Source organism: Muscardinus avellanarius (genome assembly GCF_963383645.1).
Source record: "Muscardinus avellanarius genome assembly, chromosome: 16".
Lineage (NCBI taxonomy): Eukaryota > Metazoa > Chordata > Mammalia > Rodentia > Gliridae > Muscardinus > Muscardinus avellanarius.
In genome coordinates this window covers 24,666,500-24,690,221 of record NC_137802.1, presented here as the reverse complement: position 1 = coordinate 24,690,221, position 23,722 = coordinate 24,666,500, and the positions used below count along the sequence as shown (strand labels likewise).

The following is a 23,722-nucleotide window of genomic DNA, read 5'->3' as shown; positions in this document are numbered from 1 at the left end:
ACTTAGTGAAGCCCTCTGTAACTTAGTGAGACCCAGTTTCAAAATAAAGAATAAAAAATAGGGCTGGGGGTGTAGTAGGAGGTAGAATGCCCCTGGGTTCCATCCTTAGTATTGAAAATAAATAATATATATTATACATACATTATATATACATATCTAACTATCTATCTAGCTATCTAGCTATCTACCTATGAAAGAAAGAAAGCTCACTAAGTTCCAGAGGACCTCACCAAGTTGCTGAGGCTGGCCACAAACCTGTGATCCTCCTGTTTCAGCCTCCCAAATACTGGGATTACAATTATGTGCCACCATGCCCAGCTTGTAGTCATCTTTTATCAACTCTACCAACCCTGTTGACTAGCTAATTAAATACGTAGGCAAAATTAACAGGAAAGAAAAAGGTAGTTATCGTTAATGAAGTAGAATTTTTTTGTATGTGTGTGTATGGTCCTGGGGACTAAACCCAGGAGCATTCTGCCTCTGAGCCACACCCCTAGCCCTATCCCAATTGTTGGGGAGGGGCAGTTAAGGCAGGAGGATGTCAGGTTTGAGAGTAGCCTCAGCAATTTAATGAGATCCTGTTTCAAAATAAAATAAAATAGCCGGGCATAGTGGTGCATGCTTGTAATGCCAGCACTTGGGAGGCTGAGACAGGAGAATCTCACAGGTTCAAAGCCAGCCTCAGCTTAGGCTCTCCGAAACTTAGTGAGACACTGTTTCCAGATAAAGTATAAAATAGGTCTGGGAGTATATCCTGGGGTAGAAAGCCCCTTAGTTCCACCCCCAGTACCACCAAAAGTAAATAAATAAATTTAATTAAATAGCATGGGGATTTATCTTGGAGATAAAATCTCCCTGGCCTCAACCCCCAGTACAGAATAAAATATGTTGCTTTGGTGGCAATAAAAATTCTTTATTTATAAAAAAAATAATTTTTTTTTATTTACAAAAATTTGCAAAGCCCATCAAATTTCCCCCTAAAACCAGAAGGCACTGGTTAATGTAAACACATATCACCACTAGAGGGCAGACAAATTCAGTTTTACACTTAAAATGGAGAAAACACTGTACCCACAGCAATTAAAACATCCTATGTTGTTGCTGTTGTTTAGAGACCATTTTCAGTGCCTTCAATCTTAGGATAGAGCCCAAGGTAGCAGACCAATCTTTCACAAAAATCTTTCTGTGACATAAAATGCTTCTTAATTGCTAAATGGACCAGCCAGCTTTCGGAATCTGGCTCTGCTGATGAGTACATATGCTTATGGAGACAAGCATACCTGAAATGCCAACTGCAGCACTCATTACTGACTGCCTTGCCCCAGTCTCCCCACCCACCCCAGGCACATCCTGTACTACACCCCAAACAAGTCCAGTATGTCTACATCTGGGCCATGACTTCAGTCAAGTGGCCAACGCTATTATCACAAGCATTTTCTTTCTCATAAATCTTGGAAAATGATACTCTTTAGTTTCAGATATTAGGTATTTCAACTGCAAGTGAAATTTTTCCATAGTGAATTTCTTGTAGTATCTCCAACAAACATGTCATCTTGTCTCTAAGATTTTGCAATATTGTTCCCTCTGCCCAGGACCCCCACCCCCTTGTTTGCCTACTTCTACTCATCTTTCAGATTGCAGCTTAGGCGTATCGGTCTCCACAGACCTTTCCTGATGGCTCCCATACATGCTCTTTCCAGGTGCAGCCACAGCTCCCACTACTCCAGTGCAGTAATTCTCACCCTGCCTGTGTATTTGCTGGTCTCCGCATTGCAAGTTTGAAGGCAAGAAGTAAGTCTCAATTACTGCTACGTACTCAGGATCCAGTTAATAAATATTTGTGAAGTAAATGTATAAAGTAAAAAAAAAAAAGGCCAAGTATTGTAGGACAGATTATTATAATTAAGGGATCCCATTTTTCTATAATCAGTATAATCTTTGAACATTATTTACTATATATGACTTAAAATACAAGACTCTAGTGTGGTGGTGCTGGCCTATAATTCCAGTACTTGAGAGACTGAGATAGAAGAATTGCAAGTTCAAGGCCAGCCTCAGCAATTTAGCAAGCCCCTCAGCAACTTACTGAGATTCTGTTTCCAAACAAAATGTAAAATGGGGCTGGGGGGTGTAGCTCCGAGGTAGAATGCCCCAAGGTTCAATCTCTAGAACCACAAAACAGACAAAATACAAGTAGATAGCAATAATTCCTCACACAAGAATATTCAGACACATCCATCCTGCATTTTCACATGGGCAATTGTTTTAGAGACTTGCACACCTGACTTCTGATAGAAACAGATAAATGAAGCAATGCTGTCAATAATAAGTATAAATTAATGAACTAAATCATCACCTGGTTCTTTTAGTACTAGGTTCTATTTATTTCATTTTAGATAATTATATCTGGTCATCCCTCCCTCCTTTCCTTTCTCTTTTATATTTTTGGTTGTTGATGATTGAAACCAAGGGCATTCTATCTCTGAGCTACACCCCCAGCTCTTTTTATTTCTTATTTTGAAAAAGGGTCTCACCAAGTTGCTGAGGCTGGCCTTGAACCTGTGATCTTCTTGTCTCGGCCTCCCAAATACTGGGATTACGGGAGGGTGCCACCATGCCCCACATAGCAATCTTTTCCTTTTTGGCCTCTATTTTTTACTTGTCTGTTTAAATAAGCTTCCTAGTTGGATGTGGTGGCACATATTAAACAAACAAACAAACAAACATCCTAAAAACTTAGTTCATTAATTCTTGTGTGTGTGTGTGGTACCAGGGATTGAACCCAGGGGAATTCTACCTCCAAGCTATACCTCCAGCCCCATTTTTTATTCTTTTTATTTTGAAACAGAGTCTCACTGTGTTGCAAAGGGCCTCACTAAGTAGCTAAGGCTGGCTGCAAACCTGTCTCAGTCTCTCAAATTCGGGATTACAGCGTGCACCCCCCCACACAGCTTTCCCATTAATTCATTTATAGTTCATGCATTATAATCAGAAAAAAACTTTAATATGTATAGTAGGGACATGAGGAAAATGTACAAATTCTTATTCCTGTTCTTAATTAGCTGTCCTTTGAGATATTAGTAGAATACAGGTATCATCTAAACTGATTTTTAAGAATAAATCGAAAGATTAACAAGTAAAACCTCTGTTGGCAGGTGGCTTTCTGAATAAATGACATTCTCCCTTTCCTTTTTTTCCAGCAATCAATCTTTCTTTCTTTCTTTCTTTCTTTCTTTCTTTCTTTCTTTCTTTCTTTCACTTATTTTTTGCAGTACTGGGAATGGAACCCAGAGCTACACATCCAGCCCTATTCTTTATTTTGAAACAGGGTCTCACTGAGTTGCAAAAGGCCTCACTAAGTAGTAGTTGAGGCTGCCTCGAACTGTCTCAGCCTCCCAAATGCTGGGATTACAAGTGTGTGCTTCTATGCCCGGCTTTTCCTTCTAATCTCCTGCTACAGCTATGTGGGCTCAGTCTAGCTCACAATCTTTTCAATGAATTTTTTCTCTATAGAGAGCTTTTTTTTTTTTTTTTTTTTTTTTTTTTTTTTTTTTTTGGTAGTACTAAGGATGGAACCCAGAGGCATTCAACCCCTGAGCTACACCCTCAGCCCTATTTTTTATTCTTAATTTTGAAACAGGGTCTCACTAAGTTGCTGAGAGCCTCACTGAGTAGCTGAGGCTGGCTTCGAACCTGCGCGATCCCTGTCAGCCTCCCAAGCGTGGGGATTACAAGCGTGCGCCACCACACCCCGCTAGAAAGCCTGGTTTTAAACTGGGATATATGTGCCACAGGGTTATAGTTTAGTGTGAGGGATTACTAAAGTTAATGAATAAGTATTAAGCTTATATCTAGAGCATTAATTTTACTTGATGAGAAGTAACATTTTTATAGTTAAAGAGATACAGAAATATCAATATTTGACTGAAACTTAAGGTATACCACAAGAATTAAAAAAATGTACTGGGCTCTTTTAACTCCGTACACCCAGACTGTTAGGGGTCTCCCACTCACTGTCATCTGCTATTCAGAGAAATGTTTGGTGGACAGAATTGAGGAGCACTGTAGGGGGACTGCTGTATATAACTTAAAAATTAAACCTGTGCCTAATAATGAGAAGTTAAGATTTGTTAAATACTGGGGATATGGGAGGTTAATAAATAGGGAGAGAAGATCAGATGCTTAAGACACCTGGGTCTAATTCCTTATCTATCCCTAAGACTGCAGCCATATGACTTAACTTTATTAGACTTCCATAAACAAAAGCCTGAACAAGTAGATTCAGCACCAATAAATAAATAAATAAATAAATAAATAAATAAATAAATAAATAAGCTGCTGGGTGTGGTACTGAAGATCAAGACCTCTTAGCTACACCCCCAGCCCTATTTCTATTCTTTATTTTTGAAATATGGTCTCACTAAGTTGTAGAAGGCCTCACTAAATAGCTGAGGCTGTCTGAAAACCTGTAATCCTGTCTCAGCTTCCCAAGTACTGAGATTACAAGCGTGAGCCATCACACTCAGCTGTATGTATGTATGGTGGTGCTGGAGGTTGAACCTAGGGGCTTTCTACCTCTGGGCTATACTCCCAGACCTATTTTTTTATATTTTTATTTGGAAACAGGGTTTCACTAAGTTGCTGAGAGCCTCACTCAGTAGCTGAGGCTGGCTTCGAACCTGTGTGATCCTACTGTCTCAGCCTCCCAAGCGCAGGGATTACAAGTGTGTGCCATCACACCCAGCCAGCTTTATTTTTATTTTGAAATACGTTCTTGCTAAGTTACTGTGTGCTGGCCTTGAACCTACAGTCCTCTGTAAAAGGTTCCTAAATATAGGGATTAAAAGCATGTACCACCACACTTGGCTAATAATATATTCCTTAATCTAGATTTCCTCCCCCCTTGAACAGAATTAGAAAGGAAAAGGGAGAAAAAGGCAATAGTAAGAACAAGCTGGGTGTACCTAATAGGAAGGCCCCTCCCCTCTATATAGATTATGGTATAAATGAGAATAATTTAAGCCATGCGTGGTCGCGCATACTTGTCATCACAGCATTTGGGAGGCTGAGACTAGAGGATCACAGTTCGCGGACAGCCTCAATCACTTAGGCCCTTTGCAACTCAGTGAGCCCCTGTTTCAAAATAAAGAATTAAAAAATAGGGCTGGGGTATAGCTCAGAGGCAAAATGACCCTGGGTTCCATCCCCAGTACTGCAAAAAAAAAAAAAAAAAAAAAAAAAAAAAAAGGAACATAACTTTGAAACCATGCATTTTCATTGTCATTAAATATTTCTTCTTGAGAAACTAGCATAGTCCCAATAAAAAATTATATGTATAAACTCAAAGAACCCATAAAAGGCATCAGCAAAGCCATAAAAATCTGATTCCTGGAAACAAAGATTAAAAAAAAAAAATGGCATTACCCCAGACAACATTGTGGTGGTTAGTAAATACCTTCTCTGAGCAATTACCAGGAAATACTTACTTGTTTAACTTCCTAAAAAAAGATTAATTTTTCTGATAAACAATGCCTTGAAGAGCCCATAAAAAGCTACTAAGTGTTGGTAAAATGAAACATGCAATACTAGAGCCCACTGAAAAAATGGGACAAAACAGTAGCTATAAAAATGCTGCGGCCAGGTGTGGTGGTGCACACTTGTAATCTAGCATTCAGGAGGCTGACACAGGAGGATCGTGGTTCGCAGACAGCCTCAGCTGTTACTTAGTGAGGCCCTTTGCAACTCAGTGAGACCCTGCTTCAAGATAAAAAATAAAAAATAGGGCTAGGAGTGTAGCTTGGAGGTAGAATGCCCCTTGGTTCCATCCCCAGTACCGCAAAAATAAGTAAATAAAATATGTTGCAGATTACAAAAACCTCAAATCATTAAAATTGAGATGGCACACAAAATGTTTTCATGCTAAATTATATGCAAGTTTTTTTTGTTGTTGTTGTTTGTTTGTTGGTTGGTGGTACTGGGGTTCCTGGAAGCCCTTCTACCTCTGGGCTACACTCCAGACCTATTTTTTATATATTTTTTTGAAACAGGGTCTCTTACACCAGTGCAGCTGGCTTCGAACCTGTGGGATCCTCCTGTCTCCGCCTCCCAAGCATGAGGATTAGCACGCCCGGCTGATATACAAGTTTTAAAACAAGGCGTGTGTGTGCATTGCGTGGGGGGGGGTGTACTAGGGATTGAACCCAGGGGCATTTTATCTCTGAGTTACACTCCCAGCCCTTTTAATTTTTTGTTTTTGAAACAGGGTTTCACTAAATTGCAGAGGGCTTAAGTTGCTGAGGTTGGCCTTGGACCTGCAATCCTTTCTCAGCCTCTACAGGGGTGTGCCACCATGGCCATCTAACAAAAGATTTTCTGGGCCTTGTGGCAAATGGTTATAATCACAGTACTTCAGAGGCTGAGACAGGAGTATCACAGGTTTGAGGACAGCCTCAGCAATTTAGCAAAGCCTTCTGCAACTTAGTGTGATCCTGTTTCCAAATAAATAAAATCGGCTGGACGTGGTGGCACATGCTTGTAATCCCTGGGCTTGGGAGGCGGAGACAGGATCGTGCAGGTTTGAAGCCAGCCTTGCTAGCTTAAGAGACCCTGTTTCCAAATAAAAAATATAAAAAATAGGTGTCTGGGAGTGTAGCCCAGAGGTAGAAGGGTTTCCAGGAACCCCAGTGCCACAGAAAGAAAGAAAGAAAGAAAGAAAGAAAGAAAGAAAGAAAGAAAGAAAGAAAGAAAGAAAGAAAGAAAGAAAGAAAGAAAGAAAGAAAAGAAAGAAAGGAGGGAGGGGGAGAGGGAGAGGGAGAGGGAGAGGGAGAGGGAGAGGGAGAGGGAGAGGGAGAGAGAGAGAGAGAGAGAGAGAGAGAGAGAGAGAGAGAGAGAGAGAGAGAGAGAGAAGAAATAAAGTCGGGCTGGGGGTGTAGCTCAGAGGTAGAATGCCCCTGGGGTTCAATTCTCAGTGCCACACACACACACACACACACACAAAAAAAAAGACTTTCAGCTTTGCAAAAGGAAATCAAGAATGGCTTTCAGTTGTGTCTGTGTACATGATATGAACACATGGGTACACTCAATATTAGTCTTAAGTGCTTCCACAGAGATTGACTGAACTGGATTTTTTTTTTTTGTAGTACTGTGAATTGAACCCAGAGGCACTTTACCTCCAAGCTACACCCCCTGACTGATTTTATTTCTTATTTGGACACAGGATCTCACTAGGTTGCTGAGAACTTCACTAAATTGCTGAGGTTGTCCTTGAGCCTGCATCCTCCTGTTTCAGCCTCACAAATACTGGAATTACAAGCATGCACCACACCCGGCTTGAACTTGAATTTTATAAAGTAATAATTTCCAATCTTCATACCTTTGAGAGTCATAGAATTCAATGCCTGGTATGTGTAATCTACTGGAAAGTAAGCAGTCATTAATAAGACATTAATTAGGAAAGCTATATGAATATATTTAGTTCTGATCCTCAGCCTTTAGAACAACTACATTGCATGCACTTGAAATTCCAGTACTTAGGAGGCTGAGGCAGGAAGGTCACAGGTTTTTGGCCAGCCTCAGCATCTTATGAGGCCCTCACAACACAATGAAACCCTGTTTCAAAATAAAAGAATAAAATAGGTCTGGGGGGGGTGTACATCATGGCCCAGGGTTGTTCCATCCCCAGTACCCGCCCCCCCAAAAACAAAACTCCACTGCATAAATAACTTAATAATCAATCAACAGTATGTTCAGAAATAGCTCCTGCTTGACCTATATAAGTGAAGAGTTTAAAATAGTTTCACAGAAGTACAATATGAAAACTTCTTAACAATATGTATCTGGTGAAGTCAAAATCATTTTTAAACCACTCTCTTTTACATGAGCTCTATGAAATTTTCATGGCATAAAATTTGAGCTAATTCTTGCTCTCATATTAGTTAAAATAAAGGCCAAATGACAACAATAGTTATATGAATATTTTAAAGAGACAAAATAAATGTAAACCAAGGGTAGATTACAGGTTGTAAATACCCAGCTTTTGTTTTGTACTTCACTTTTAAAAAAAGCTTCTATGAGAAAAGCAAGATCCTTTACTATGTAACTCCTAACACGCTTAGATTCCTCCACCAAATGAGCTGACCACAAGCAGATGGAAATAACTTAGAAGTCCATGTCCATTCATTTAAGAGATATTTCAAGTGTGTAAGCAAGTGTGTGTGTGTGTGTGTGTGTGTGTGTGTGTGTGTGTGTGTGTGTGTGTTACAGGAGATTGAACCCAGGGTCTTGAGCATGCTAGTAAAGCACTCTACCCTCAAGAAATATCTCTTAATGTCTCCAGGCACTTAGGTATTGGGGATAAAAGAGATCCAGTCCCTGCTTAAGCCTGATAGAGGCAAGAGAATAATTACATAGCAAAAGTAAAACTACAAATACTAATAGCTAGGAACACAATAGTACTATGGGTATATATTACAAATACTCACTGCCAGCACACTCCAGGTCCCAGATCTTATGCTATCTGCAATTAAAACTTTACCTTCTCCCCAAAGTCTTGCTAAATTATCACACATATGCTGGCCTTGAACCTGTGATCTTCCTGTCTCAGGCTCCCAAGTACTGGTATTATAAGCATGTGCCACTATGCTCAGTCCCCTTAATTTATGTATTTTTTAAAAAATCAACAAGCCGGGCGTGGTGATGCACACTTGTAATCCCCTTGCTTGGGAGGCGGAGACAGGAGGATCGCACAGGTTCGAAGCCAGCCCCGCTGGCTAAGAGACCCTGTTTCCAAATAAAAATATAAAATAGGTCTGGGAGTGTAGCCTGGAGGTTGAAGGGCTTCCAGGAACTCCAGTACAACCAAAAAAAAAAAAAAAAAATCAACAAATAAAAACTATATATTTATCATCACATAATGTTTTAAAATACATATATATATTATAATATATTACAATGACTAAACAGAGCTAGTTAGCAATGCTTATTTATTTAAATTTGGTACTAGGGATTGAAACTAGGGGGGGTTCTACCTCTGAGCTAGATCCCCAGCCCCACTGTTTTTATTTATTCTTTATTTTGAAACAGGGCCTAGGTTGCAGAGGGCCTCATGAGCTGAGGCTGGCTGTACAACTGCGATCCTCCTGTCTCAGCCTCACAAGTACTGGGATTACAAGTGTGTGCCACCACGCCTGGCCACATACTTATTTTTTATGACTTGTTATTGATGTTATTTTCTTATTCGTTTGTAAGATATCTTTATTGATTTTCTTATTTACTTTTAAAGCTCCCACATTTATTTGTTTGGGGATTGAACCCAGGGACGTTCTACCTCAGAGCTACACTCCCAACCATTTTCATTTTCATCTTGTGAACAAGGTTTCACTACGTTGCTGAGGGTCTCGGTTAGTCGCCGAGACTGACCTTGAACCTGTGATCATTCTGTCTCAGCTTTCAACATGCTGGAATCACAGGCATGGGCCATGCACAGCTCAGTATTTATACTAAGTATATACACACACACACACACACACACACACAGCAATATATATATATATATATATATATATATATATATATATATATTTTTTTTTTTTTTTTTTTTTTTTTTTTTTTTCTTTTCTTCCCCAGTACTGGGGATGGAACCCAGGGGCCTTCCACCTCTGAGCTACACCCCCAGCCTTATTTTTTAGTCTTTTCATTTTTGAAACACGGTCTCACTGAGTTGTGAAGGGCCTCGCTAAGTCGCTGAGGCTGTCCGTGAACTGTGATCCTCTGGTCTTCGTCTCCTGAATGCTGGTATGACAAGTATGTGCCACCATGCCTGGCTATACTAATTTAATGAATTTTTTTTTTTTTTTTTTGCAGTTTGTGGTTTGTCTGTTTTGATTTTGTTTTGTGGTACTATGGACTGAATCCAGGGGTACTCTAACACTGAGCTACCTTCCAGCCCTTTTTTTTATTTTGAGACAGGGACTTTTTCAAGTTGCACAGGCTGGACTCAAACTTGAAGTCCTGAATCAGCCTCTCAACTACTAAAATTATAGATGGGCACCACTATGCCCAACTTCTTTCCTTTTGAGGAACCTCCACACTGATCTTCATAGTGGTTGTATTAATTTGCAATCTCACCAAGAGCATGTAAGTGTTCCTTTTCCCCCTATATATCTTCATTAGTGCGTGTGTGTGTGTGTGTTACTGGGGATTGAATCCAGGAGCATTCTACTTCCTAGCCTAACCCAGCTCTTTTTTATTTTTTATTTTCAATCAGAGTCTCTCTAGGTTGCTGAGAGTCACATAAATTGCTGAGGCTGTCCTTGAACCTGCGATCCCCCTGTCTCAGCCTCCCAAGTACTAGGATTAGGCAGCATGCACCACCATGCCCACCTATTATTTGTATCCTTGATATTACCATTCTAACTAGAGTAAGATGAAATCTCAGTGTAGTTTTATGTTTCCCTGATTGCTAAAGATGTTAAACATTTTCATACATTTTTTGCTATTTGTATTTTGTCTTATACTATTTATTTATTGGTACTTGGGATTGAACTTAAACGCACATTCTACTGCAAAGCAATATCCTTAGACTTACTTATTTTATTCTTAAATTATTATCATTATTATTGGCACTAGGGATTGAACCTAGGGGCATTCTACCTCAAACTATACCCCCAGTTCTTTTTTTTTTTTTTTTAACTATCAAACACAGTCTTCATTTTGGCCATTTTGGGCCAGTTTGTAGACACTCTGGGCAGCAGTTTTGCAGCTCTGAGCCATTTTCAGCCATTTTGGGAGCCAGTTTGGGGTGGCTTTTGCAGTTCTTGGTCTCTCTCTCTCTGGGCCACTTTTGACATGACCAGTGTTTCCCTCAGACATGTATCTTAAATTAAAGCCTCTGCCTTTATCTCTGACTAGCGTGTGCTAAAATTCTTTTCACCACAGAAGCCAAGAACCCAGAGAAGTTATCCTGTTACTCATGACAATATTATACACCAACTTTGTAAACTCTAAACACATCCCTTGATGGTTACCTGCCAAGGATTCTGTTAATTTCACAGCTTCAACATTGATACTTTATGACTGCAAATTGGGCTTTTGTTCAAGGTGCCCTTGAACTCCTTCCTATTACTTGTCTAGTTTCTCCATTTTCCAGATAGTAAGGCCTACTTTAGGAAGTGACAGCATATCCTGCCCACATAAGAGAAACTGTTATGGTCAAGGTTACAGTGCTTACATAGTGAGTTTTAAACACCTATCATTATTATAGACTTTGTCCTGCCACATGATATGAAACAAGTCAACTATAATTTGGTCAGAGATCACAGTCCCAAAGACAGGTTTGTTTCCTATTTGGCAAACCAGGAAATACTGTTGCTTGCTTCTAAGCTATAGTTCATTACTGAAGTAGAATAATAACATGTTATTTTATTGTCTTATTCTGACAGCATTATTATTTTTAGATATTATACTAAAATATTTTTCACTTGAAATATATAGAAAAAAATTTTTTGTGGTACTAAAGATGGAACCCAGGGGCATTCTACCTCCAAGTTACACCCCAAGCCCCAATTTTTTATTCTTTATTTTGAAACAGGGTCTCACTGAGTTGCAAAGGACCTCATTAAGTAGTAGCTGAGGCTGGCTGCGAACCATGATCCTCCTGTCTCAGCCTCCCAAATGCTGGGATTACAAGCGTGCGCCACAATGCCCAGCTTTATAGAAAATTTTAATATAGAAAAGTCTATTCCACACATATATCAGTCAGATGGGCTGTAATAACATAGAGTACCACAATCTCAGTTGCTTAAAATAACAGTAGTTTCTTCTTTATGTCACATGTCATTCTAGGTTAGTAGAGTTCTGTTTCATGTTGTCTTCTCTCTCTGAAGTGGTCATTATGGCAGAGAGAATGGAATCTAGTGAATCATGCCTCAGATCTTAAGGATTGAACCCAGGGGTATTCTACCTCCAATCTATATCCTTATCCCTGTTTTATTTTTATTTTGAAACAGAGTCTAGGTTGATGGGAGCCTCACTACTTGAAGCTGTCCTCAAACCTGTGTTCCTCCTGGCTCAGCTTCCTATGTACTTCTCCACCAACCAAATATATCATATACCAAAAGGTTCAGAAAAATGCATCCTTTTTACTCCCAGCATCTGTGTAAACTATAAAAATAACATTGAATGGCCCCACTTAGATCATATCAGGATGCCGCCATGGGGTCCAGGAAAAAGAGGTAGATTGACTACAGGCATGGATCTATAGGGATATAATCATTTAATGGTAGAAAGCAAAGCCAAGTGATTTTCAGCCCCACATGGAGTAAGGCATGTGAGAAGAAGGCAGCTAAGACCTCCAGAAAGGAAAAGATACAGACCATATAAAAAAGTAGAAGCTATCCACTTATTTTTTTTCTTTATAATCACTTAACTCTAAAGACATGTGTTTGACTGAATTCTAGAAATATAAACCCATATGGTCTTGGCTTTCATATTACAAATTATTGCTGATATTAAGCCAGATTGGTTGTAAAAACACACACTAGGGAATATGTATGAGTAAATCCTGGACAAAAATTCCCCTAAGTTATTTTGCAAAAGTCATTTCTAAATAAAGATCCAAGCAAGTTGCAAAGAAATTCCCTCTTACAGAATCAATGAAACGAATGATTTTTGAGACAGCTATATGAATATGACAACATGATTACTAGGCTTTTTGCAAGTAACTTTCCAAAGTCACAAACAATATGTAGTATAGTGCTAGGGTTTGAATATAGATCTGATTCGTCCCTTGGGAGAGGCAGTGGGTGAAATGGTAACAGGTATTAGACTACTAGCTTACAAGAGTAGTGACTTTATTTTGATCACAGATGTATTTTAAGCGATGATAATAGTGCTTGGAATATACTAAGTGGGTGATGAAGAAGCCCAACGATTAAATTCCTTTTCCCCATTATAAGTAATAGTCAGCAGCAGTCAAATAAATTTAAATTTCCCACTGTAATTCTTTCCAAATTTGGATAACCACATTTACATAGGAATGAAATGGAAGAAAGTTCCAGGCAACACACATTGTAACATGACACAATCCTCAGTATGGCTTGCTGGAGTTGGGAAAGACAAGCCTAAAACAATGAAAGAAAGAATACAGGTAAAAACAAAAACAGAATGAGTGAGCCGGCTGTGGTGGCGCAAGCTTGTAATCCCCGCGCTTGGGAGGGTGAGACAGGAGGATCACACAAATTCGAAGCCAGCCTCAGCTACTTAGTGAGGCTCTCAGCAACTTAGTGAGACTCTGTTTACAAATAAAATATAAAAAAGGTCTGGGAGTATAGCCCGGAGGTAGAAAGGCTCTGGATTTCACCCCCAGTACCATCAAAAAAAAAAAAAAAAAAAAAAAAAGAACCAAAAAAAACCCAACCAAACAAAAAAACCCAGAATGAGTGAATATAGGAAATAAACTTAACACACAGCTACAATACTAATATGTTTGTCATATATGGTAGTTAACTTTTCATCCCCATGATAAATATCTCAAAAAACATCTTAAAGAAGGAAAGATTTAGCCAGACGTGTTGGCGCACACTTGTAATCCCCGCGCTTGGGAGGCGGAGACAGGAGGATCGCGCAGGTTCGAAGCCAGCCGCGCTGGTTTAAGAGACCCTGTTTCTAAATAAAAAAGTATAAAAATAGGTCTGGGCCAGCCGTGGTGGCGCATGCTTGTAATCCCCGCGCTTGGGAGGCGGAGACAGGAGGATCACACAGGTTCGAAGCCAGCTGCGCTGGTTTAAGAGACCCCGTTTCCAAATAAAAAAGTATAAAATAGGTCTGGAAGTGTAGCCCGGAGTTAGAAGGGCTCCCAGGAACCCCAGTACCGCAAAAAAAAAAAAAAAAAAAGCTCTGGGAGTGTAGCCCAGAGGTAGAAGGGTTTTCCAGGAACCCTAGTACCACCCCCCCCCCAAAAAAAGGAAAGATTTATTTTGCCTCCAAAATAAATGAGGTTTCAATCCACTGTCATCTGGCTCCAAGGCAGAAACGTCATGGTGGAGGGGCATGGCAGAGGAAAGCAACTTACCTCATGGCAGAGAATTGGGGGGGGGGTGGCGGTGCTGAGACAAGCTATAATCCCCCCAGCGGGCATGGTGGCCACGCTTGTAATCCCAGCATTCGGGAGGCTGAGACCAGAGGATCGCGGTTCATGAACAGCCTCAGCTACTTAGTGAGGCCCTCTGCAACTCAGTGAGACCCAGTTTCAAAATAAAGAGTAAAAAATAGGGCAGGGGGTGTAGCTCAGAGGTCAAATGCCTCTGAGTTTCATTCCCAGAAGCCCCCCCCCCAAAAGATATAATCCCCAAGGGCATGCCTCCAAGGACCCACTCCCATCAACTAGATTCTACTTCCTATAGTTTCTACCATCTCCTAACAGTCCATTCAAATTATGAGTCCATCAGTGGATTAACCCATTGATGAGGTTAGAGCCCTCACAATCCTCTCCCTCTCCCAAACCACACCTCTGAACACTGCTCAAGTGGGGACAATGCTTCAACACATAGTTCTGAGGGAGACATTCTAGATCCAAACTATAACAGTACAGTTGGTAGAGATAGTCTGCCTAAGAAGAAGAAAGCATAGGTCTGCATAAATATGAACGTATGCCACTTTAGGTTTTAGTAATGATTCTATAATGCATTATTTAATACAGAGGATAGGACCTGTGTTTATCTTTTTACAACAGCTGGATAAAACCTATTGCTAGCCTACTGCTAGCCTATTGAGTGGGAGGGCATTGGGGATTGAACCCAGAGGTGTTCTACCTTTGAGCTATACTCCAAGCCCTTTTCATTTTGAAACAGGGTCTAGTTAAGTTACCACATGCTTGCCTTGAACCTGAGATTCTCCTGTCTCAACCTTCAAGTACTAGGGATTATAGATGTGTGCTACTGTGCCTGACTTCCCATATAGAGAGAAGCTATGCCTTTGTCCCTCTTCCTAATTTTATAAAATGGACTAATGGCAGAAATATATATATTAGAGAAAACAGGCTAAAGATACCAAAAGCCAGGCAGTTAGAATGACCCTATAAGCAAGTGATGTAGTAAATCTTAAAAAGAAAAACATATTTTCCATGTACTAATTTCTTAGAAAATATTAAATCAAAAGATCCCAGTTTATAGGCCTAGAATTACCTCTTGCTGAATGAAGAAATCAATGGTATTTAAATCTCTTATGAAGTTAGAACAATCTATTTTGGAAAGCAGTTTTCTGGGGAGACATTATTAACATTTCAAATACTGTCAACAATTAACCTTGATCAACCTGAAGCTTTGCTCAGCAGTATAATTACACACATTACCTAGTATTGTGGAAAACAAAGAGACACAGAGGTTTCCAAGCAACTAACTATATTCTGTCGAATTTCCTACAAGTGACAGAACATTTTCATTGGTATTTATGAAAAGCCAACTTCAAAGCAAAACCACAGCTAAAGAAAGTAGCTCTTCCTCAGCTGCCATTTCCATCTCCAAATGACATTTGTAAAGTTAAACCATATATATGATGTTTCTCTATCAGCTGATGAAGCTATATTTCTAAAGTCCAATAATAGTGACTAGACATGTGCACATGTGAACTACAGGTGGAGTACACTCCATGGGTGGCAAAAGTGGGGTGTCCCCAGAGGACTATCTGAACCCTTCATAAGAGTTTTAGATTGTAACAGTAGCTAACATTTTATTAAAGTCTTATTCAGTGTGTCAGGCCTTAGTCTAAATCCTTTGCAGGCATAATGTTATTTAATTGTCACAATAACCCTACAAGACAGTTACACTTTTTATTATTTCCATTCTTTGAATGGAGAAATTTGGATTTAGGAAAGGAAATTAACTTGTCTAGGGGAACACATTCTTTACTATCACCCCAAACTGCCTTTCTTTCAACTTCCCTTTTATTAAGAGCTCCATGCCTTGATGAAGGAACAAACCAAAATCACAGGAATATGAAATGTCAACTATCTATAGCAGGCAGGCCAGAAGGGAGGAAGGAAGCCCATTCTCTATAGTAAAGCCAGATCTTTTTAAAACGCCAACACGGCAGGGCAAGATGGTACATTCTGTACTCCTAGTCCTTGGGAGGCCAAGACAGAGAATCCAGGCCAGCCTTAGCAACTTAGTGAGACCCTGTCTCAAAAGAAACAAAAAATACAGCTGGGGATATATCTCAGAGGTAGAACATCCCTGGGTTCAAACCCCAGTACCACCAAAATAAAATAAAATGTCAACCTGGTCAGTTCCCAGCTGAAAACTTCTCAATGGCCGCTCATTGTTATCGGAATAAAGACTAAGATCCTTAATTTAGCTTGTTAGATTCTGCATCCTCTGGTCTTTGCTGACTTTACCAGTACCATCTTGAGTTACTTTCCCCCTTACTTTCTGTGTTCTGGCCTCATTGGCCTGTTTCCTATTCCTTGAATTTGCCAGTTTCCTGATCTATAAATTTTCACTTTTCTACTCTTCCCACCCAATTTTTCTCTGTTTTTGACTCATCATTTAGAGCACAATTAAAAACACCAGTTCCACCATGAAGCTCTCCCTTAACCATTCACCTTTACCCTTCCCTCCCCCAAACCAAGCCAGGTCTCTCATATTGTACTCTTAAAGTGTGGCATACTGTTCACTTTGCAGAATTTATCATGATATAAAACTTACTGCATAATTAACAGTTTAATGCCAACGTTCTCTGCTACAAATTAAATTTCAATGGGAAAAGCCAGATTTGTCAAGCATGACTCTATTCCCAGCAACCAGCACAATGTCTATAGCACAAAACTGTTACAGATATCTGACCACATTTGTTAAAAGAAATAAATAGATGACCATGTACATGAGAAATGGGAACTAAGGTAGTATGGATTCGATTCCCAATACCAAAAAAAAAAAAAATGGATTTTGAAAAATTGACTCTAAATAAAAACATGACAATTCTGATACTCCAAAAGCCCTTTATGTCTTCACCACCTGAAGAAAGTGTGTCCCTATTCCAACATTATTTAAAAACTGTGTCCTCTATGTTCTTTGTGGTATCAAAATTTCTTACATTTATTTATTTTTGTAGTGCTGGGATTAAATCTGGGGGAAGGGGCTGAGCTAAGGCCCTAAGAACTTTCATTTTTTATTTTGAGACAGGGTCTTGCTAAGGTACCTAGGTTGGCCTTAAACTTGTGATCCTCCTTTTAACCTCCCAACTGTAGGGGTTATACTGGCCTGATCCACTGCACCTACCCAATTTTTTACATTTAATCCTCTGATCCATCTATATTTATTTTGTCTTAAAAGTAAGATAGAGATACAACTTTCTTTTATTTTTTCTATTTATTTACTCTTTTCATTTAAGATTTCATATGAAACTATAATTTTTTTTTTTTTTTTTTGTGGTGGTACTAGGGGTGGAACCCAGGGGCTTTCTACCTCCAAGCTATATTCCCAGACCTACTTTATATTTTATTTTGAAACACTAAGTTGCTGAGAGCCTCACTAAGTAGCTGAGGCTGGCTTGAACCTGTGCAATTCTCCTGTCTCAGCCTCCCAAGTGTGGGGATTACAAGCGTGCGCCACCACACCCGGAAACGATAAAGTTTTTATAGTTTAATAGTTTCATTTTAATTCTTCATTGAGTTAACATTATCATAGTTTACTTAACCAGTCTCTCTCCCCATTACAAAATATATTCATTTAAACTTCATCATAGCTACTGTGTGTGTGTGTGCACGTGCGTGTGTGTGTGTGTGTGTGTGTGTGTGTGTGTGAGAGAGAGAGAGAGAGAGAGAGAGACAGACAGACAGACAGACAGACAGACACACACACACACACTAGGGATTGAAACCAGGGGTATTCTACCTCCAAGCTACACCCCCAGCCCTATTTTTTATTTTTGTTTTGAAACAGGGTCTCACTAGTTTGATGCGTCTTACTACTTGTTGAGGCTGTCCTTGACCCTGAGATCCTCCTGTCTCTCAGCCTCTCAGGTACTGAAATTACAAGCCTGTGCCACAACACCCAGCTTACTTTTTTATTTTTAAACAATTTCCTCAAAGGAAAATTTTAAGATTAGACTTCTGGGTCAAAGGCTTTGAACATTATAACTCTTGAGTAAATTGTCAGAAGCCAGGACTTCAGGGAATATGGCGACTGAGAAAAGCAGCGTTTATGAGTCCTGCTAACACTCGATTTCTCTGGCCACAAAATCAGTGCTTTTCAGAACCAGAAAACACTATCAGCAGAGAAATAAAAAATGTAAACACAAGGGACAGAGAAAAAGAAGACTAGAACAACAACCAGAGACCAGAAAAGAAACTAGAATGCATTGCAATGGCGTAGCCACGCCGGCGCCATCTTGCCTCACAGCACCAGGCTCCAGAGAGGAAAGGTAAACAAGGAGCTGAAGTGAGCAGCTATGGATCATTTGGGAGTAATTCAGCAGTTCTTTCAGCACAAAGAATGTCTAAAACTCCCAGTGGCCAAGCTTATCACGCCTTCCAGGGACTCTGAAAGGAGCTCAAAACCAGAAAAGAAATATGCCAGCCTCATGGCTGAGGGCATGGCAGCAGGCTCATAATAGTCATAAAACCTGGATCACACTTCTACCAGAATCTGACCAGCCTAAGAATTGCTGTTATTTCCTTGGAGGAAAAAGAGTAAGTGGACAGATTGTTCTGGAACAAAAGGCAATTCAGAGGTACTCTGTTAAAAAACCCTAAAAAAGTAACTTGGCCAAACAAAGTCTTGCACTGGAGTCAGAAGAAGACCACAGCATTTAAATTCAAGGTTGTATTTCACTGTTCCCTTCTCAAGGGCAGAATTTCCCTTTTCCCAAATTATTTCCAAGCCCTTGGATGTTCTAGCCATCATCTAACCTAACACCTCATAGTCAGTTTCTTCCATCAACAGTCTCCTGCTTGGCTCCTGGATTAGGCCCTGCAAGTTAAGTTCAAGTAAGGCCAGAAAACGAGATGTTGATCCAAAGTGGAACTTCCAGCCCTTGCCATGCAGGCCAAGAGAGCACTTCCCCACGCAAATATCAGTCAGATATACCTACCTAGCGCAGTTACAACATTTTTTAGGTTTTTTGGAGCTGTGTCTATCATTTGCTGAAATGCATATACTATTTGTGGCCCTTCTGCTGTCTCTCCTAAGGTTCTTTTTAAAGGAACATTTTAGAAGACAGGATTCTTTTGAAAGAATTGTTTATAAATTTTAAGACATCCCTCTTGAAAATCTGTAAAGAGTATCATAGTGTGAATTCAGATATGACCAAAGAGGAGATTTACAGCCTGCAATAATCATATATGTCTGACAGTATAGCATGATGAACACAGCCTTGAGAATCAAACTTGAGCTTTAGTTCTTACTAGATATGTGACCCGAAGCAAATCTCAGAACTTTTTGTTTTGTGGTACTGGAGATTGAACCTTGGCATGCTCTACTACAGAGCTACATTCATTCCCAGCTCTTTTCACTTTAATTTTTAATTTTAATTTTTTTTTTTTTTTTTTTTTTTTGCGGTCTGGGGATGGAACCCAGGGGCATTCTACCTCTGAGCTACACCCCCAGCCCTATTTTTTATTCTTTATTTTGAAACAGGGTCTCACTAAGTTGCAGAGGGCCTCACTAAGTATCTGAGGCTGTCCTCGAACCGTGATCCTCCAGTCTCAGCCTCCCAAATGCTGGGATTACAAGTGTGTGCCACCACGCCTGGCTAAAAAATTTTTTGAGACAAGATCTTACTAAATTGCCCAGGTTGGCCTCAAACTTTAGATATAATCTTGCTACAGCCTCTAAAGTAGATGGCAATACAGCAGTGAGTTACTATGCCTAGCTCCTTTCATCTTTAATCCATAAGGAGTGGCTATCCCTCAGCAGGCTTTGAATTAGAGCTTACCATAATGGTGATAATTTTTAAAAATTCTTAAATCTTTCATCTTAAATCCTATTAAATATTCCCTCTTCCTAACGGCATGCTTCCACTCCACAAAATAACTCCATGTGAAGAATTCCATAGAAACTGGGAAAGAAGCCCTAAAGGGATATTTTTGTATCCCAAGACCACACGCTATCTGTAAAGAGAATGAATACAAATCTATAGTCTAAGAATGTAAAAAGATCCAGGTGTGGTGGTGCATATTTGCAATTTCAGTACTTGGGAGGCTAAGACAGGAGGATCGCAGTTTTGCAGCCAGCCTCAGCTACTTAGTGAAGCCCTCTGCAACTTAGTGAGACCGTGTTTCAAAATAAAGAATAAAAAATAGGGTTGGGAGGTGTAGCTTGGAGGTAGAATGCCCCCGGGTTCAATCCCCATCACACACACACACACACACACACACACACACACACACACACACACACACAGAGTAAAAGGGGCCAAGGATATAGCTCAGTGGTAGAGGCACGTGAGGTCCTCTGTTCCATCCCTAGCACCACAGAAAAAACACAAAACAGATAAAAATGTAAAAGTATTCTGAACCAAATAATTCTTCTTCCTTTTTGGAGGCCTGGGTGGGGAATATGAAGTGGTGCTAGGGATCAAACCCAGGGTCTCACAATGGTAGAATGCTAGGAAAACATTCTACCACTGAGCTACATTTCCAGCTCAAACAATTCTTACATTTTACATTTTTCTTTCTTTTTGCCTGCCTGCTCCATATCTTATTCTAGAGAGTCGCTTTGCTAGCTCATTCATTCTTTTTTTCCCTGTAATAACACAAAAGGCTAATATCTTTCCTTTCATTGGACTATTGAAACATAAAAGCTTTTTTGATTTTACAGAAGTAAAATGCATTCCCTACAAGGATATAATAAAGCAAGCAAAGTAATAAAAAACATAAAAATAGTATGGCCACTTATATGTGTCCCTCTTCCTATGTGGATGGGTATTATTAGGGGTCAGACGAGCTGGGAAATAAGGGAAATAAGTGTTTTATTTTTGGGAAATACACTAATATAGCACATATTTTCCTGAACAGCAAGCTGAGAAAGAAATAGTCCTACAATGATAAGGAATCCAGTTGTTTCTAGCTGAATCCCAATTAGTACAGTGATTGAAATCCTGGATCCTCCACAGCTTTTCCTTCTTCTAGGGTGGATGGCAGTAGGTATGGGGGAGAGGATTGGGTAGGAACCTCAGGGCCCTCAGGAGACCCAGTGGCTGCTACAGCTACTAGCACCCCATCCTGCTCTAGTCACTACCTACACTCCTTATCTGGATTCAAGGTGAAACTCCTGCAGCTATGGCCTCTTCTGTCACCCTAATCTTCAGACTGATCTTCATCCCTCAACAACCCTGCACACAGCAAAGGATCAAGCAGCTGCTTCTAACTACTTCTGAAGTCCTGGAGGCTGAGTAGAACCAGAGAAGGGGATGAGCCCTTCCATACTCTCCCTTCTCCAGGAAAGCCCCAGGAGATCTCTAATGGCAGCTAGCCCTCCAGCCCAATTGACCGCCAGCCAAATTTCTTTCCACTTACTCAGATCTCTTTTTCCCCATATATTTCCCCCTCTCCTTTTCAAGACTTTCCATGAATATCCATGAAACTTACTGAAGGTTAGACTACACATTCTCCAAATATAGATTTTTGTATTTTATGCCCAACCCTCATAACCCATTGCCCAGTGATTTACACATGAAATCAGATGATGTTCAGTGAATGAACGAATACAACTAACCAAAGTTCACACTTGTATTATCTCAAGGTTGAAGAGAAGCTTCTTCTAATTAGCTTTATAGCCTAATCTTCCTCTTTACATCAGTATTTCTACTCCAAATGGTTATCAAGATCCCACAACGTTTCCTTTGGAGAAAATTAAGTAATGAGTATTTCAATCAATTTGCGCTACTAATAACACCCCTCCCGCCAAGGTTAAGTCTTCATATTAGGAGGAAACTCTTCAATCTCCTTTGACATGGGAATGAGAGAAAATGGACATGGGAAATACTCTGAGTAGTAAGCAAAACAGGAGGAACCAGTACCTTCAACAAGCTAGTCAAGTTCATGTAACCACCTTGCCTCTTGAAGAGAAAAACCCAATAACTTTGACTTAAATGAACAAAAGTTCTAGCAATAAAATCAATAGAACCTAGAGCAATCTGAAAATACATATACCAAACTGTTTCTAAGAGAGAAACCTCATTAATCTAGAATCACCCTTTCCCTACATGTCCAACTTCATAAAAATAAGTTTATGTAGATTCCCATGCACTGGTCTCTTCAAGGAAAAAAAAATCAGCCAAAACAATAAGCCAGTACTAGTCCAGAGGATTGAACAAAACAAATCTTGTAAAATACTACATAAGAAGCCTTCCATCAATGACGCAGCCCTCTGGTAATGAGCTCACTGATTGCTGTCAGCTGAGACATGATGTCAGCACTGTTCCTGCTTATCACACAACACTGGGCAAAGAATATAACCTTTCCACACTGTCATCAGCAAAAGTTTGATAATACAAGAGTATTTGTGTGGCTCATCAGTTAATGTGTGCAAGTATTAGGGACATAAGTACCACTCCAGCCACGGGTGAGTCACAGTCAGTGAACCCTCCATCAACAGGAAGGAGGAGTACAGAAGGCAGCCTCAATTCAGGCAGCCATGGTGCTGTGTGTAAGAGGAGCACAGCTATCTTAAGGGTCTCCCTGAGAATTACTGTGTACAGTGAACACGGGACCCAGTCAGGGTCCCACTGTGCAGTCAGCACGTGCACAGCCTCACCACAGCCACGTGGTAAATCAGTCAAATTATGTCTATCATTCAGTTTATACAAAACATGTTATATTAGCTGCACTTTTTAGATTTGTTAAGTAGGACTCATTATATAGAAAAACACAGAACAAATCTCCAAATAGAAAAAAAGTTTGCTATATTTCTAAGTAATTTAATACCTAGCCATTGTTAGCTGACCATAAAATAGGGAGGAAATTTCAAGAGCAGCCCAGTCTCCTGTGGGTATGACAGTCCAAAAACATGTTTGTGTAAAATCTTTCCTTACAATGTCATTCCAAATCTGCATCAAGCTTCATGGCAAAGAGCAGCACACCTAAAGACAGAGTACCACCAACTGAGACTTCAATGTAGAACCAGTGGGAAGCAAAAAAATAAAATAAAATAAAAAGTGTAAAGCAGAGAGGCTGCGTGTAGCCCAGTACTTGTAATCCCAGTACTTGGGAGGCTGAGACAGGAGTATTGAAGGTTCGCGGCCAGCCTCAGATAGTGAGGCCCCCTGCAACTTAGACCCTGTCTCAAAGTAAAGAATAAAAAATTAGGCTGTTGGTGTAGCTAGAAGGTAAAATTAAAATTCCTCTGGGTTCGATCCCCAGGACTGAAAAAAAACCAGGAGCTTCTCCAGGCATCTGGATTGAAGAAGAAGCTGAGAGCAGAGACCAGTGCCTCTCACAGAGCTGGTCCTCTCATTTTCTTTCTTTTTCTTTTCTTTTTTGGAATTGAACCAGAGGTATTTTACCTCTGAGCTATACCCCCAACCCTATTTTATTTTTTATTTTGAGGGTGTCATTAAGTTGCTGAGGGCCTCGCTAAATTGCTAAGGCTGGCTGTAAACCTGCGATCCTCCTGACTCAGCCTCCCTCTCAAGTACTGGAACTACAGGTGTGCACCACACCTGGCTCCTCAAAGTTTCTAATCTTCATTAACATAAGTGGCACTGGGTCTGCATTCTTCTGGGCTAG

The 23,722-nt window shown here is 40.0% G+C and overlaps 1 protein-coding gene across 2 annotated transcripts in view; it reads right to left on the bottom strand.

Annotated features, from left to right (window-relative positions):
- Window positions 1–23,722, bottom strand: part of SSH2 (slingshot protein phosphatase 2) — a gene marked incomplete at both ends in the record, with an annotated part of 261,436 nt that overhangs the window by 159,899 nt on the left and 77,815 nt on the right. The gene's annotated exons all lie outside the window — the stretch shown is intronic.